This window comes from Schistocerca americana, chromosome 1, assembly GCF_021461395.2.
Source record: "Schistocerca americana isolate TAMUIC-IGC-003095 chromosome 1, iqSchAmer2.1, whole genome shotgun sequence".
Classification (NCBI taxonomy): Eukaryota; Metazoa; Arthropoda; class Insecta; order Orthoptera; family Acrididae; genus Schistocerca; species Schistocerca americana.
In genome coordinates this window covers 254,292,179-254,306,433 of record NC_060119.1, presented here as the reverse complement: position 1 = coordinate 254,306,433, position 14,255 = coordinate 254,292,179, and the positions used below count along the sequence as shown (strand labels likewise).

The following is a 14,255-nucleotide window of genomic DNA, read 5'->3' as shown; positions in this document are numbered from 1 at the left end:
CGGTTTCTGCTGCTACGGTGGCAGGTTATCAAGATTTAAGTGACTTTGAACGTGGTGTTATACTCTGCGCACGAGCAATGGGACACAGTATCTCCGAGGTACCGATGAAGTGGGGATTTTCATGTAAGACCATTTCAGAGTGTACCGTGAATATCAGGAATCCGGTAAAACATCAAATCTCCGACAGGGGATCTCAAGTTGATTCCGTATTTCTAGATTTCCGGAAAGCTTTTGAACACCGTTCCTCACAAGCGACTTCTAATCAAGCTGCAGGCCTATGGGGTATCGTCTCAGTTGTGCGACTGGATTCGTGATTTCCTGTCAGGAAGGTTCGTAGTTCGTAGTAATAGACGGCAAATCATCGAGTAAAACTGAAGTGATATCAGGTGTTCCCCAGGGAAGCGTCCTGGGACCTCTGCTGTTCCTGATCTATAAAAATGACCTGGGTGACAATCTGAGCAGTTCTCTTAGGTTGTTCACAGATGATGCTGTAATTTACCGTCTAGTAAGGTCATCCGAAGACCAGTATCAGTTGCAAAGCGATGTAGAAAAGATTGCTGTATGGTGTGGCAGGTGGCAGTTAAATAACGAAAAGTGTGAGGTGACCCACATGAGTTCCAAAAGAAATCCGTTGGAATTCGATTACTCGATAAATAGTACAATTCTCAAGGCTGTCAATTCAACTAAGTATCTGGGTGTTAAAATTACAAACAGCTTCAGTTGGAAAGACCACATAGATAATATTGTGGGGAAGGCGAGCCAAAGGTTGCGTTTCATTGGCAGGACACTTAGAAGATGCAACAAGTCCACTAAAGAGACAGCTTACACTACACTCGTTCGCACTCTGTTAGAAAATTGCTGCGCGGTGTGGGATCCTTACCAGGTGGGATTGACGGAGGACATCGAAATGGTGCAAAAAAGGGCAGCTCGTTTTGTATTATACGTAATAGGGGATAGAGTGTGGCAGATATGACACGCGAGTCGGGATGGAAGTCATTAAAGCAAAGACGTTTTTCGTCGCGGCGAGATCTATTTACGAAATTTCAGTCACCAACTTTCTCTTCCGAATTCGAAAATATTTTTGTTGAGCCCAACCTACATAGGTAGGAATAATCATCAAAATAAAATAAGAGAAATCAGAGCTCTAGCAGAAAGGTTTAGGTGTTCGTTTTTCCCGCGCGCTGTTCGGGAGTGGAATGGTAGAGAGGTAGTATGATTGTGGTTCGATGAACCCTCTGCCAAGCACTTAAATGTGAATTGCAGAGTAATCTTGTAGATGTAGAGTAGACATCACTGGGGCCGGAAAATGATGCTGCAAGACCAGGACCAACGACGACTGAAGATAACCGTCCAACGTGACAGAAGTGCAACGCTTCCGCAAATAGCTACCTCTTTCAATGCTGGGCGATCAACAAGTGTCAGCGTGCGAACAGTTCAACGAAACATTGTCGATATGGGCTTTCGGAGCCAAAGGCTCACTCGTGTACTCTTGATGACTGCACGACACAAAGCTTTACGCCTCGCCTGGGCCCGTCAACACCGACATTGGTCTATTTATGATTGGAAACATGTTGCCTGGTCGGACAAGTTTCGTTTCAAATTGTATTGAGCGGATGGACATGTACGGGTATGGAGACAACCTCATCAACCCATGGACTCTGCATGTCAGCTGGGGACTGTTGAAGCTGGTGGAGGCTCTGTAATGGAGTGGGGAGTGTGCAAGTGGACTGATATGCGACCCCTGATACGGCTAGATCTACTCTGACAGGTGACATGTACGAGGTTTGAGTGAAAAGTAATGCCTCCACCTTCGTAACTCTTCAACAGTTGGCAGTATTGGTATTTGGCAGGTATTGGATTGTTCCGTAGCCTCTTCTGTACAGCTCCAGTTGGCGGGAAGCCGTAGCATTGAACGGTTGCGTTGTTACAGTGTAAAGTGTGGAATCCTGTGCAGTCGGTCGGTCAATGCATTTTAAGCAATGTGCAGTCATTGAATTCTTGACAGCAGAAGGTGTTACCCCGAATGAGATTCATCAGCACTCTGCGACACTTTTCTGCTAAGAACGTCTGCGAAATAATATTCACCTGGTGCAAAGAGGATTTGTGAAACAACTTGGCCACTTTTTTGAGCCATTGTTAAGAGAAAGCTTTCGAGGGGAGTTACTGATCTCGAAAACTTTCTAAAAGACACAGGGAGTCCCTGGGAAAGACGGTCACAGGCTTCGGCCGCCTGCTCGGCATCTGAACGAACATTTTTTCCTTTTCTTTTCTTTTTTCTCTTTTATGTTCCTTTGCCAGAAAATGGCAGAGAAAAGGCGCCAAATATAAGACATCTGGGCTGGCTGAAGGAATACAGGACATTTGCCACACCGGAAATTTGCCACACTTGTCCCTTCGCCAGGTCGCGATCCCTCAGGTAAGGGACGCCCTCCCTCGTACTTCTGTCCGCTTTCAAACCGCCGTCCACAACTTACTCGATACAACCAGTACGTAAGGGACTTTCTTCTTCGACATCTTGGCGAAATACAGAGCTTCTTTTCGGAAATCGAAATATTTATAACTTTTGGGAAACGAAAGCAATTCCGACGATTATGTCAGTACGTAAATAGTTTTTCCAAGTGTAAATATAGATCCCTCTGTCTGTACGGTAGCTTCCTTTCACGCTTACCGATTGCGATAGAAACAGTCCATCGCCATGGGAGCAAAAAGAAAGGAACGATGTAAAGAGAATGCGAATGTACGCTAATAATTTCTTTTTGATCACTGCATTTGTGCCTACTTTAATTGCTACAACTGCATGTCCAAAAGACAACAAGGAAGGAAGAAATGGGTATGTGAATGTTCGAAAAGAAGAACGACATACTCCATATTAATTTACTCTGTAAAATCCGGTATCCCTTGCGGCGAAACATTAACCACAAATAATCCTGAGCATCACGACGGATACAGGGATTAGTGAACACACAGTCGTAGCGAGGCTCAATTCCATAACAGAGAAATTCACCAAAACTAAACGCGAAATATATCTATTTATAAAAGCAACTGAAAATTCGGTTGACTGCTTTCTAAGAGACAGTCTCCAATCCTTTCAAACTATGTAACTGAAGACCATATGTGGCTTAAGTTCAAAGAAATAGTATCAACAGCACTCGAGAGATTCATACCAAATAAATTAATAACAGACGAAACTAATTCCCCATGGTACACAAAACACGAAAGAAGGATGCTGCAGGAGCACCGAAAAAGGCACGTATAATTTAGACGAGCGCAAAATCTCCAAGATCGGCGAAGTTTTACTACTGAGGCACGAAATTTGATGCGGATTTCAATGCGAGATGCATTTAATAGTTTCCACAACGAAACTTTCTCTAGAAATGTTGCGGAAAATCCATAGAGATACTGGTCCTATGTTAAGTAAGCCAGCGGAAAGGCTCAGTAAGCACCTTTACTGCGGGTCGGGCGGCGAGTGAGGAGGAGGGGGAGGAGGGGGAGACAAGGGAGCCAACACTTCGGAGCAGGTAAAATCGTGGCAAATGTCCGGCGTGGCAAATGTCCGCACACCGGCTGAAGTACCGTAACAAAACATTTTTAGGCGCAAGTTTCTGGAAGATGAATTTGAGTGCACTTAATCAGAAGGCCGCATTTTTCCTACGCTGGTGGGCGTACAGCGGCATGTGCTTAACTTTTGTTATTGGTGGAACAAGAATGTTACTTTCTGATTGGCAGTTGCTGCTTGAGACGCACGAAAGGTCCACAGAACTGACGGGTTCTCCGATTTTAGCTTAGCTTCGGATTTTGCTCTGGGTAGAGCGACTTCAGGCGCTCCGTACAGAGGAGACACTTCCACTTTAGTTAGCAGTAGGTTCTCTTCGCGCCTTACACTCGGTAGAGATAGTCTGGGTTCCGCTGAGGCTGTTTGCGGTCACGACGCTCCAGCCGGAGACTACACCAGCAGACTTCCCGAGTCAGACCTCGTCCGAGGGCGACGCAGCAGCGGTTAACGAGCAATCAGCGCCTCCGCATCCAGCGCATTCACACTCCAGCGATGGCGAGATTAACCGGCAGCCTTGACGGTATAGGTAGCCATGAATTTAATAACCGTCAACAATTTCACAGATAGGTTCTACGTTGCCGCTGGGGCTGGCACTGTCCAGTCGTGAATTAGAGTCAAAATTTGACGTGCTAGAGATCTGAACTTACCATCACATGCTTCCCTTCACGAACTTTTCCATCCACAATTTATTTCAGTTTTTTCTTCCTTTGTGTTTATCATCATTCTCTAGATTGTCGCACAGATGAAAAAATGGTAGATATCGAAATAGACGACAGAGGGATAGAGAAACAATTAAAATCGCTCAAAAGAGGAAAGGCCGCTGGACCTAATGGGATACCAGTTCGATTTTACACAGAGTACGCAAAGGAACTTGCCCCCCTTCTTGCAGCGGTGTACTGTAGGTCTCTAGAAGAGCGTAGCGTTCCAAAGGATTGGAAAAGGGCACAGGTCCTCCCCGCTTTCAAGAAGGGACGTCGAACAGATGTGCAGTACTGTAGACCTATATCTCTAACGTCGATCAGTTATAGAATTTTGGAACACGTATTATGTTCGAGTATAATGACTTTTCTGGAAACTAGAAATCTACTCTGTAGGAATCAGCATGGGTTTCGAAAAAGACGATCGTGTGAAACCCAGCTCGCTCTATTCGTCCACGAGACTCAGAGGGCCACAGACACGGGTTCCCAGGTAGATGCCGTGTTTCTTGACTTCCGCAAGGCGTTCGATACGGTTCCCCACAGTCGTTTAATGAACAAAGTAAGAGCATATGGACTATCAGACCAATTGTGTGATTGTATTGAAGAGTTCCTAGATAACAGAACGCAGCATGTCATTCTCAATGGAGAGAAGTCTTCCGAAGTAAGAGTGATTCCAGGTGTGACGCAGGGGAGTGTCGTAGGACCGTTGCTATTCACAACATACATAAATGACCTTGTGGATGACATCGGAAGTTCACTGAGGCTTTTTGAGGATGATGCTGTGGAATAGCGAGAGGTTGTAGCAATGGAAAATTGTACTGAAATGCAGGAGGATCTGCAACGAATTGACGCATGGTGCAGGGAATGGCAATTGAATCTCAATGTAGATAAGTGTAATGTGCTGCGAATACATAGAAAGAAAGATCCTTTATCATTTAGCTACAATATAGGGGGTCAGCAACTGGATGCAGTTAATTCCATAAATTATCTGTGAGTACGCATTAGGAGTGATTTAAAATGGAAAGATCATACAAAGTTGATTGTCGGTAAAGCAGATGCCAGACTGAGATTTATTGGAAGAATCCTAAGGAAATGCAATACGAAAACAAAGGAAGTAGGTTACAGTACGCTTGTTCGCCCACTGCTTGAACACTGCTCAGCAGCGTGGGATCCGTACCAGATAGGGTTGATAGAAGAGATAGAGAAGATCCAACGGAGAGCAGCGCGCTTCGTTACAGTATCATTTAGTAATCGCGAAAGCGTTACGGAGATGATAGATAAACTCCAGTGGAAGACCCTGCAGGAGAGACGCTCAGTTGCTCGGTACGGGCTTTTGTTGAAGTTTCGAGAACATACCTTCACCGAGGAGTCAAGCAGTATATTGCTCCCTCCTACGTATATCTCGCGAAGAGACCGCGAGGATAAAATCAGAGAGATTAGAGCCCACACAGAGGCATACCGACAATCCTTCTTTCCACGAACAATACGAGACTGGAATAGAAGGGAGAACCGATAAAGGTACTCAACGTACCCTCCGCCACACACTGTCAGGTGGCTTGCGGAGTGTGGATGTAGATGTAGATGTAGATAGATCATTGTCGTTGCATCTTGAGTAACTTTTAATTAATTACAGGGTGTCCACAATGAGACTCCAACATCTGAACTCATAAAATCTGAGAGGAAACACAATTTATTGACGAACAAATACAGGGAAATCATACAGCAGCTCATCAAGTTTTCATACACAGGTGGACGGTTCAGTACACTTGAACATGGGCGCCACGGGTAGCGCGAAGAATATCGAGTCTATAATCGATTTCGTGCCATGTGTTCCGGAGCATCTGTTCTGTGACAGAGTTGATGACAGTTCTTATGCGCTGTTCCAAGTCTTGCAGGTCCTTTACTGGTGTAGCGTATACCCGGTCTTTCACATAACCCCACAAGAAAAAATCGAGGGGGGTTATGTCGGGCAAACGTGGCCGCCAAGGAATTGGACCTCCACGGCCAATCCATCGTTGCGGGAAAGAGTCATTTAAAAATTTTCGGACATCAAGGCTCCAATGAGGTGGTGCACCGTCCTGTTGAAACATCACATTTGGCTGCAGGTCTGTTATCTGTTGCACGGCAAATTGTTCCAACATGTCCAGGTAGATGACTCCATCCACAGTCGGCTCCTGAAAGAAAAATGGCCCAACAATGCGATTTATCATCACACATTAACTTTCGGACTGTCGCGCATGTGTTCTCTAGGTGCATGTGGATTTTCGGACCCCGAGATGCGCGCATTATGACGATTGACAGCCCCTGACACGTGAAATGTTGCCTCGTCAGTAAACATCACGCGTGATAAAAATGTCTCGTCCGCGGCAATGCGATCTGACATAAAACACGCAAATTCTTCTCGCTTTGGTCGATCATCAGGCTTGATTTCTTGCACAACCTGCACTTTATATGCGAACAAACGTAATAGCTGATGAAGCACTTTATGCACTGTTGAACGTTTCATACGAAGTTCTCGTGCTGCCTGTCGCACTGACTTCTGTGGACTTGTTCGAATGTCGGCCGCAGTTGTTCCACATGATGTTCGCTGATCCCAGGCTTACCACCACCATGCCCTTTCGCAACACTCCCAGTAGCCAAAAACTGATCACAACACTTCTTTATAGTCTTGAACGACGGGGGCGCTTTGTTGTAATCCCGACGAAAATTTCTTTGCATTGGGTCGCCGATTTTGTCTCTGCATACCACCAGACCACTTGTGCACGCTCCTTCATATCCTCCATTTTGCTAAAACAATTGATTGCAGCTCCACTACGGCCACTTGGCGTATCAAATTTGCACAACACAAACTTGTTGAGTTGCTCTGTCTGCCCCTTCAGGATTCACAGGTCCACCATCTGAAATGAGAAAGATATACGATATTAAAATGTTGGAGTCTCATTGTGGACACCCTGTATTTGGAAAAGTTTTTAACCGACGTCAACTTTAACTAATAAACTCAAGAATTTGTCGTACCTTTAAATTTCGTTTTACAGCTAGTCATTCCTGTGCATAAATAAAGAAACTAAATGATTATCATCACCCACTTATCCGCTGCTGCGGCAAAAAATTACCGTTCATTAACTCCACTGCGCACAGTTTAATTAGCGTGTTTCATTGGGTGAGAGATGTAGATGGACAACTAATTAGCATCATTTCTCACTCTCTTTAATAATATGGGGGATTTTCGAAACATTACTTAAGTTGATGGTAGTAAGAGAGAAATTCGGTACCGCCATATACGCTACTCCTCTGAAATAGCACCATAAGGATCGCCAAGCTTAACGTCTCCATCAGACGAGCCGGCCAGTAACACATGTTTTTTCTGTCATTAAGCTCTGAATAGTCTACGGTCAGCGTTTTCTTGTATTAATCAAATGCTCCTGGGCTGTGTTCCAGACACCGCTCACAATTTCAATTAAAATCATTACCAATGGGGGCCGAAGACTTTCAGTTTAAGCAGTCGCCTTCAGTTTTCTAGTGGCTTTGTCGAAAAGGGCGGATGAGTAGCTAGCTAGATGTTCAGCGCACCCTCTTCATATTTGGGTAGGAAACTGCTACTAAAGGGAGAAGAATCAGTAATAATCAACAGCAGGAGAAGGCAGAAGGCAGTAAAAATCACTGCGTCAAAAACAAATAATGTGTGTCCACAAGAAATGCGGCCTGTAATTAAATCCGACTACCTCAAAAAATTCCCTGCGTTGAGGCTTGAAACGTATCCCAGGCCATCAGTTCACAGTCTGGTAATCAGGATCTGAATACTATTAATTATCTACGTCTCGCCAGCCAGATATCGTTAACGAAAATTTCTTCAAAATGGCTCTGAGCACTATGGGACTTAACTTCTGAGGTCATCAGTCCCCTAGAACTTAGAAGTAATTAAACCTAACTAACCTAAGGACATCACACACATCCATGCCCGAGGCAGGATTCGAACCTGCGACCGCAGCGGTCGAAAATTTCTTCCGCCACAAGAGTACGAACCGGCTACCTCCTGGTGGAGCGTTACCGCACTAACGCACCGTTATGTCATTAGCTGTGGAGGCGAGTTTTTTTTCACCGTCAAATCGTCTGAGGCGCTGAGGGCGTCTGCTGTAACAGCCAATAAGCGTCGCGCAGTGTTATCAGCGCTATCACTTCGAGCAGGTCGCTACTGGGTGATCAGCTGCTCGACGGTATCGTGGCAGTTCACACGACAACAAGTACGAAATCCACTGTCTGCTTCCAGTGTCACTTTCGCGTCACTGAAGTCCGCAGTTTTGCTAATAGTTCTTCTTTCTCCAAGTTGGCAACGATCTAGACGCCCAGCAATATACAATGGCAATATATCCATTGAAATATCTCACGAAATAAGCGTCAAACGAAAAAACTACAAAGAACGAAACTTGTCTAGCTTGAAGGGGGAAACCAGAAGGCGCAATGTTGGCCCGCTACATGACGCTGCCATAGGTCAAGCGGATATCAACTGCGTTTTTTTATAATAGGAACCCACATTTTTTATTACGTATTCGTGTAGTACGCAAAGAAATATTAATGTTTTAGTTGGACCACTTTTTTTCGCTTTGTGATAGATGGCGCTGTAATAGTCACAAACATATGGCTCACAATTTTAGACGAACAGTTGGTAACAGATAGGTTTTTTAAATTAAAAAACAGAACGTAGGTACGTTTGAACATTTTATTTCTGGTTTTCCAATGTGATACATGTAGCTTTGTGAACTTATCATTTCTGAGAACGCCTGCTGTTAAAGAGTGATTACCTGTAAATACCACATTAATGCAATAAATGCTCAAAATGATGCCCGTCAACCTCAATGCATTTGGCAATACGTGTAATGACATTCCTCTCAACAGCGAGTAGTTCGCCTTTCGTAATGTTCGCACATGCATTGGCAATGCGCTGACGCATGTTGTCTGGCGTTGTCGGTGGATCACGATAGCAAATATCCTTCAACTTTCCCCACAGAAAGAAATCCGGGGACATCAGATCCGGTGAACGTGCGGGCTTCGACGACCAATCCACCTGTCATGAAATATGCTATTCAGTACCTCTTCAAACGCACGCGGGCTATGTGCCGGACATCCATCACGTTGGAAGTACATCGCCATTCTGTCATCCAGTGAAACATCTTGTAGTAACATCGGTAGAACAGCATAAATTGCACCATATAGATTGCCATCGATAAAATAGGGCCCAATTATCCTTCCTCCCATAATGCCGCACCATACATTAACCTGCCAGGGTCGCTGATGTTCCACTTGTCGCAGCCATCGTGGATTTTCCGTTGCCCAATAGTGTATATTATGACGGTTTACGTTAGCGCTGTTGGTGAATGACGCTTCGTCGCTAAATAGAACGAGTGCAAAAAATCTGCCATCCTCCCTTAATTTCTCTTGTGCCCAGTGGCAGAACTGTACACGACGTTCAAAGTCGTCGTTATGCAATTCCTGGTGCATAGAAGTATGGTATGGGTGCAATCGATGTTGATGTAGGAATCTCAACACCGACGTTTTTGAGATTCCCGATTCTCGCGCAGTTTGTCTGCTACTGATGTGCGGATTAGGCGCGACAACAGCTAAATCACTTACTTGGCATCATCATTTGTTGCAGGTCGTGGTTGACGTTTCACATGTGGCTGAACACTTCCTGTTTCCTTAAATAACGTAACTATCCGGCGAACGGTCCGGACACTTGGATGATGTCGTCCAGGATATCGAGCAGCATACATAGCACACGCCAGTTGGGCATTTTTATCACAACAACCATACATAAACACGATATCGACCTTTTCCGCAATTGGTAAACGGTCCATTTTAACACGGGTAATGTATCACGAAGCAAATACCGTCCGCACTGGCGGAATGTTACGTGATACCACGTACAGCGCCATCTGTCACAAAGCGAAAAAACATTCATATTTCTTTACGTACTACACGAATATGTAATAAAAATTGGGGGTTCCAATCTAAAAAAAAACAAAAAAAAACGCAGTTGATATCCGTTTGACCTATGGCAGCGCCATCTATCGGGCCAACCATAGTGCCATCTGGTTTCCCCCTTCAAGCTAGACGAGTTCAGTTCTTTGTAGTTTTTTCGTTTGATGCTTATTTCGTGAGATATTTGGCCCGGTCACTATCAATGGACCACCCTTATAAGCGCTTTTCAAATGCAGGAGGACGACGGTTCAATCCCGCGTCCGGCCATCCTGATTTAGGTGTTCCGTGATTTCCCTAAATCGCTCCAGGCAAATGCCGGGATGGTTCCTTTGAAAGGGCGCGGCCGACTTCCTTCCCCGTCCTTCCCTAATCCGATGAGACCGATGACCTCGCTGTCTTGTCTCTTTCCCCAAACAGCCCAACCTAACCCCAAATGCAGGACATTTCGAAATCGAGGCTTAGCCTTCCGGTCCATCGTAGCCCTTTTTCTATAAATATCGATAAATCGCTTCGTTTTCTCCGTAAAACTCGAACACTCACATCCTTACCAACAACTACACCCATTCACTGTGCACTACGTTGTGCAACAGTTCTTTCCCAGTATCGTGTGGTCATATGACAAAGAGCAGTACTGCACCATATTCTCATAATTCACTAACCTTTCGCTATTAAATCACCTATAAATTGTATACATTTTTGACTTTTGTAGTGTCAGTTGCATTCGGGCCCCATATGAGTGTGGAAATGACATTTCGTCTACTTTCTTCATCATTAAATACTTCGTGAAAGCTTTCCTAATAACGAGCATAAACTTTTCATCTCTGCTTCATCGTTTTATTTTCTGCTTCTAAGTAAACTCCTTGGAATAGTTCTTTCGGTAGTAGCCAAAGTCATACATACGTTTGTGACTGTAATGAAAATGAAATGAACGTGGGCATGACATTCTTTGCTGAATCCTTAGACACAAGAAACGTCCAAGTACACGACCTAATGGAAGACGGGTAGATGACGGAAATCATGCAGGACCAACAAGGATGACTGCGGGTGAAGATTGTACTGTGTGGAAAAGTTCGGAGGAACCATTTATCTACAAGTAGATGTCGGCTGATGATGATATTGCTAATTTCTTTTTCAATAGGAGCCCACCGGTACTTACGCATTTACGCTTACTATTCGCTGTCTTAAAATGATATGTTTACAACTAGATGCACAAAATTAGTTTTTGGTAAATGTCCTAGGAAAACAGAGTAAAATAATGGATCTTGCTGCAGTATTTTCTACATTGTAATTTCACTGAGCTGACGCTGCACTCTACAAGATGGTTTATAACAAGTGGGACGACTGAAGGCTACGCAGCCCATTACGTCCGATGTTTGTTTTTGCCGACGATATCTAAGGTCTATCGGTCGAACTTATGCTTATCTTTCATGGAATCTGGCGCGCGAGTAAACAGAAATCGTAACTCTAGGTCCTGTCTCGGAGGCTTATCTCCCGCGCTACATGCGGGCACCTTCTTGAGGGAATATCACTTCTTGATACATTGTCATTTCTCGATTCGGCAATTACAATGTGTACTGACTGAGAAATGCAAGATCTGCAGATCTCGCCGAAGTGAACTTGGAACAGCAGAGGAAAAACAAAATGGTTCAAATGGCTCTGAGCACTATGGGACTTAACATCTTACGTCATCAGTACCCTAGAACTTAGAACTACTTAAACCTAACTAACCTAAGGACATCACACACATCCATGCCCGAGGCAGGATTCGAACCTGCGACCGTAGCAGTCCCGCAGTTCCGGACTGCAGCGCCTAGAACCGCACGTCCACCGCGGCCGGCAGGAAATACATAAATTAGAGGTGGTGTGTTGTTGTTATTGTAGTATCGAATCCAAAAACTCTACATAACCACTGCAGCATATATCCATCTCAACCCACTTACTGTCGTCACGCTTTGGGCTCCCTCCACTTCCCTCCATTAGCGATCAACGGTTCCTTGACGTCTCCGGATGTGTCCTACATTTCTCCTGTTTGATTTTTTTGTTGATAACACGATTACAGTGTCCTTTGGTCAAATGTAAAGTGCTTTTTGCGACAAAATCTCTGAAAATATGTGTTATATATTTACGTGTGCTTCACAACACCTCATCAGGATGCTGAGAAATAAAAGGCTTGCCACACAAAAACATCACAAGCTACCAGTACAAAATAATGCGCAAATGGGCTTGCAAAACCATGCAAACCGAATGTAAAGATTAAATACAACAGAAACCCACTGATCATGGCACAGAGGTGCTGAAACATGTTTGAGAAATTTGGAAAAACGGTGTTTTGCAAACACGAAAGATACAAGAGCTGCGAATCCAAATAATGAAGTCGAATTAACTGTGAGTGAAGAGTCCATTCATATATTCTCATCTTAGAGTACTGTGCTTTTCGTTAGAATAGTACTTTTATTGTTGTCCCAGCATCAAAATAAAAATAATTTCGAAATCCGGTGTCTGGCAAGGCTTACCAAAGTTCTTTTTAAGTTTTTTAAAAAATTGTCGTACGTGTCAGAGCCTGTGAGAACTTCGCGTAATATTCACCGGGGTTTGTGCTGTAGCCCACAGTACTGTATAAACGCAGGGTATCAAATATGCGAAAGAAGTGCACAATCGAAGACTAATGTTTTCCGTCTTTCTTATAAATTATTTGCCGGAATTTGAATTATGGTACTCTGGAGCATCTGTTTTGTTTAGAACGAGACAGATAATCTTATCTCAGTAATAATTATTGACACGATAAAAAGAAGCACGTCTTTTAATGTTCACTTTGTTCCTCTTTATCTTTATCATGTGTTCAAAGGGTATTCCAGGCGAAAAAGCCAAGTGATTCAATCTGTATATGCAACTATGTGTTTATGACGGCAGCAGTCACATGATATTATTAATTCATGCGATGTTATTGCTTATACGTGCATAGCACTACGTATTTCGAACTTTCGTCTATCATCTTGTGTCTTATTATGGTGAAATCTAATACAAAACATACCTACACACTATAACATAAAATGAAAGCTATTCTATGTCAACCTATTATAGGAGCCTGTTTCCTTTCTTGATGTCTGTCCTTTGTTTAACAGCAGTTGGGTAGCATCAACTGGTGCTGCAACGACATTGCAGTGATATTTTACTGTAACGTATGTAAATGGAGTGGCCGAGCCGTTCTAGGCGCTTCAGTCTGGAACCGCGTGACCGCTACGGTCGCAGGTTCGAATCCTGCCTCGCGCATCGATGTGTGTGATGTCCTTAGGTTGGTTAGGTTTAAGTAGTTCTAAGTTCTAGGGAACTGATGACCTCCGATGTTAAGTCCCATAGTGCTCAGAGCCATTCGAACCATTTTTGTAAATGTTGCTGGCATCGTGACATCGTGATGAAGCAATGCCTGGTGTTGTGCGTACGCAATGTTTATCGTCTGTGACATTATTCTGTGGCAAAATATGGACATTTTTGTAGTCACTGCAGCCGTTTTCGAATGCTTAAATAGTACAGCGCGCATTTTGTATACACTCTTTGTACACACTGTCCAAAGGCAATACTATAGTGTGTTCACAGACAATGAGGAAAACGTTAATAAAACCATATATTTTCAATAAATCTCATAGGAACATACATCGATATTCCCAGATAAACTGATGAAAGACTAAATACTGTAAGTTTATATTCACCAGCAAAGAAAACCAGACAATGTTCAAATGAACTACATTAAGAGCACAGCCAAAGATACATAAAGAGGATGCACAAATTAGAACTGAACTAAATTCCACAGCTATCCCAGCATATAAGATAATGATAAAGCTACAGGCAATATAGACAAATACAGTTGTGAAACAACTCACATGGTACAGAAAAGGTAGCGAACTATGAAGTTATTGTAAAAATTATGAACAAACATCTACCGCTACGAGTCAAACTTCACTTCTTGGACGTAGTCAGCGGGTACACACATGTCCTTGCAGTTGAAAGTATTGCAGCAATAAGACAGAATC

The 14,255-nt window shown here is 43.7% G+C and overlaps 1 protein-coding gene across 1 annotated transcript in view; it reads left to right on the top strand.

Annotated features, from left to right (window-relative positions):
* The window catches only part of LOC124623707, a 148,415-nt gene that overhangs the window by 112,925 nt on the left and 21,235 nt on the right, over window positions 1–14,255 (top strand). The window lies entirely within an intron of this gene.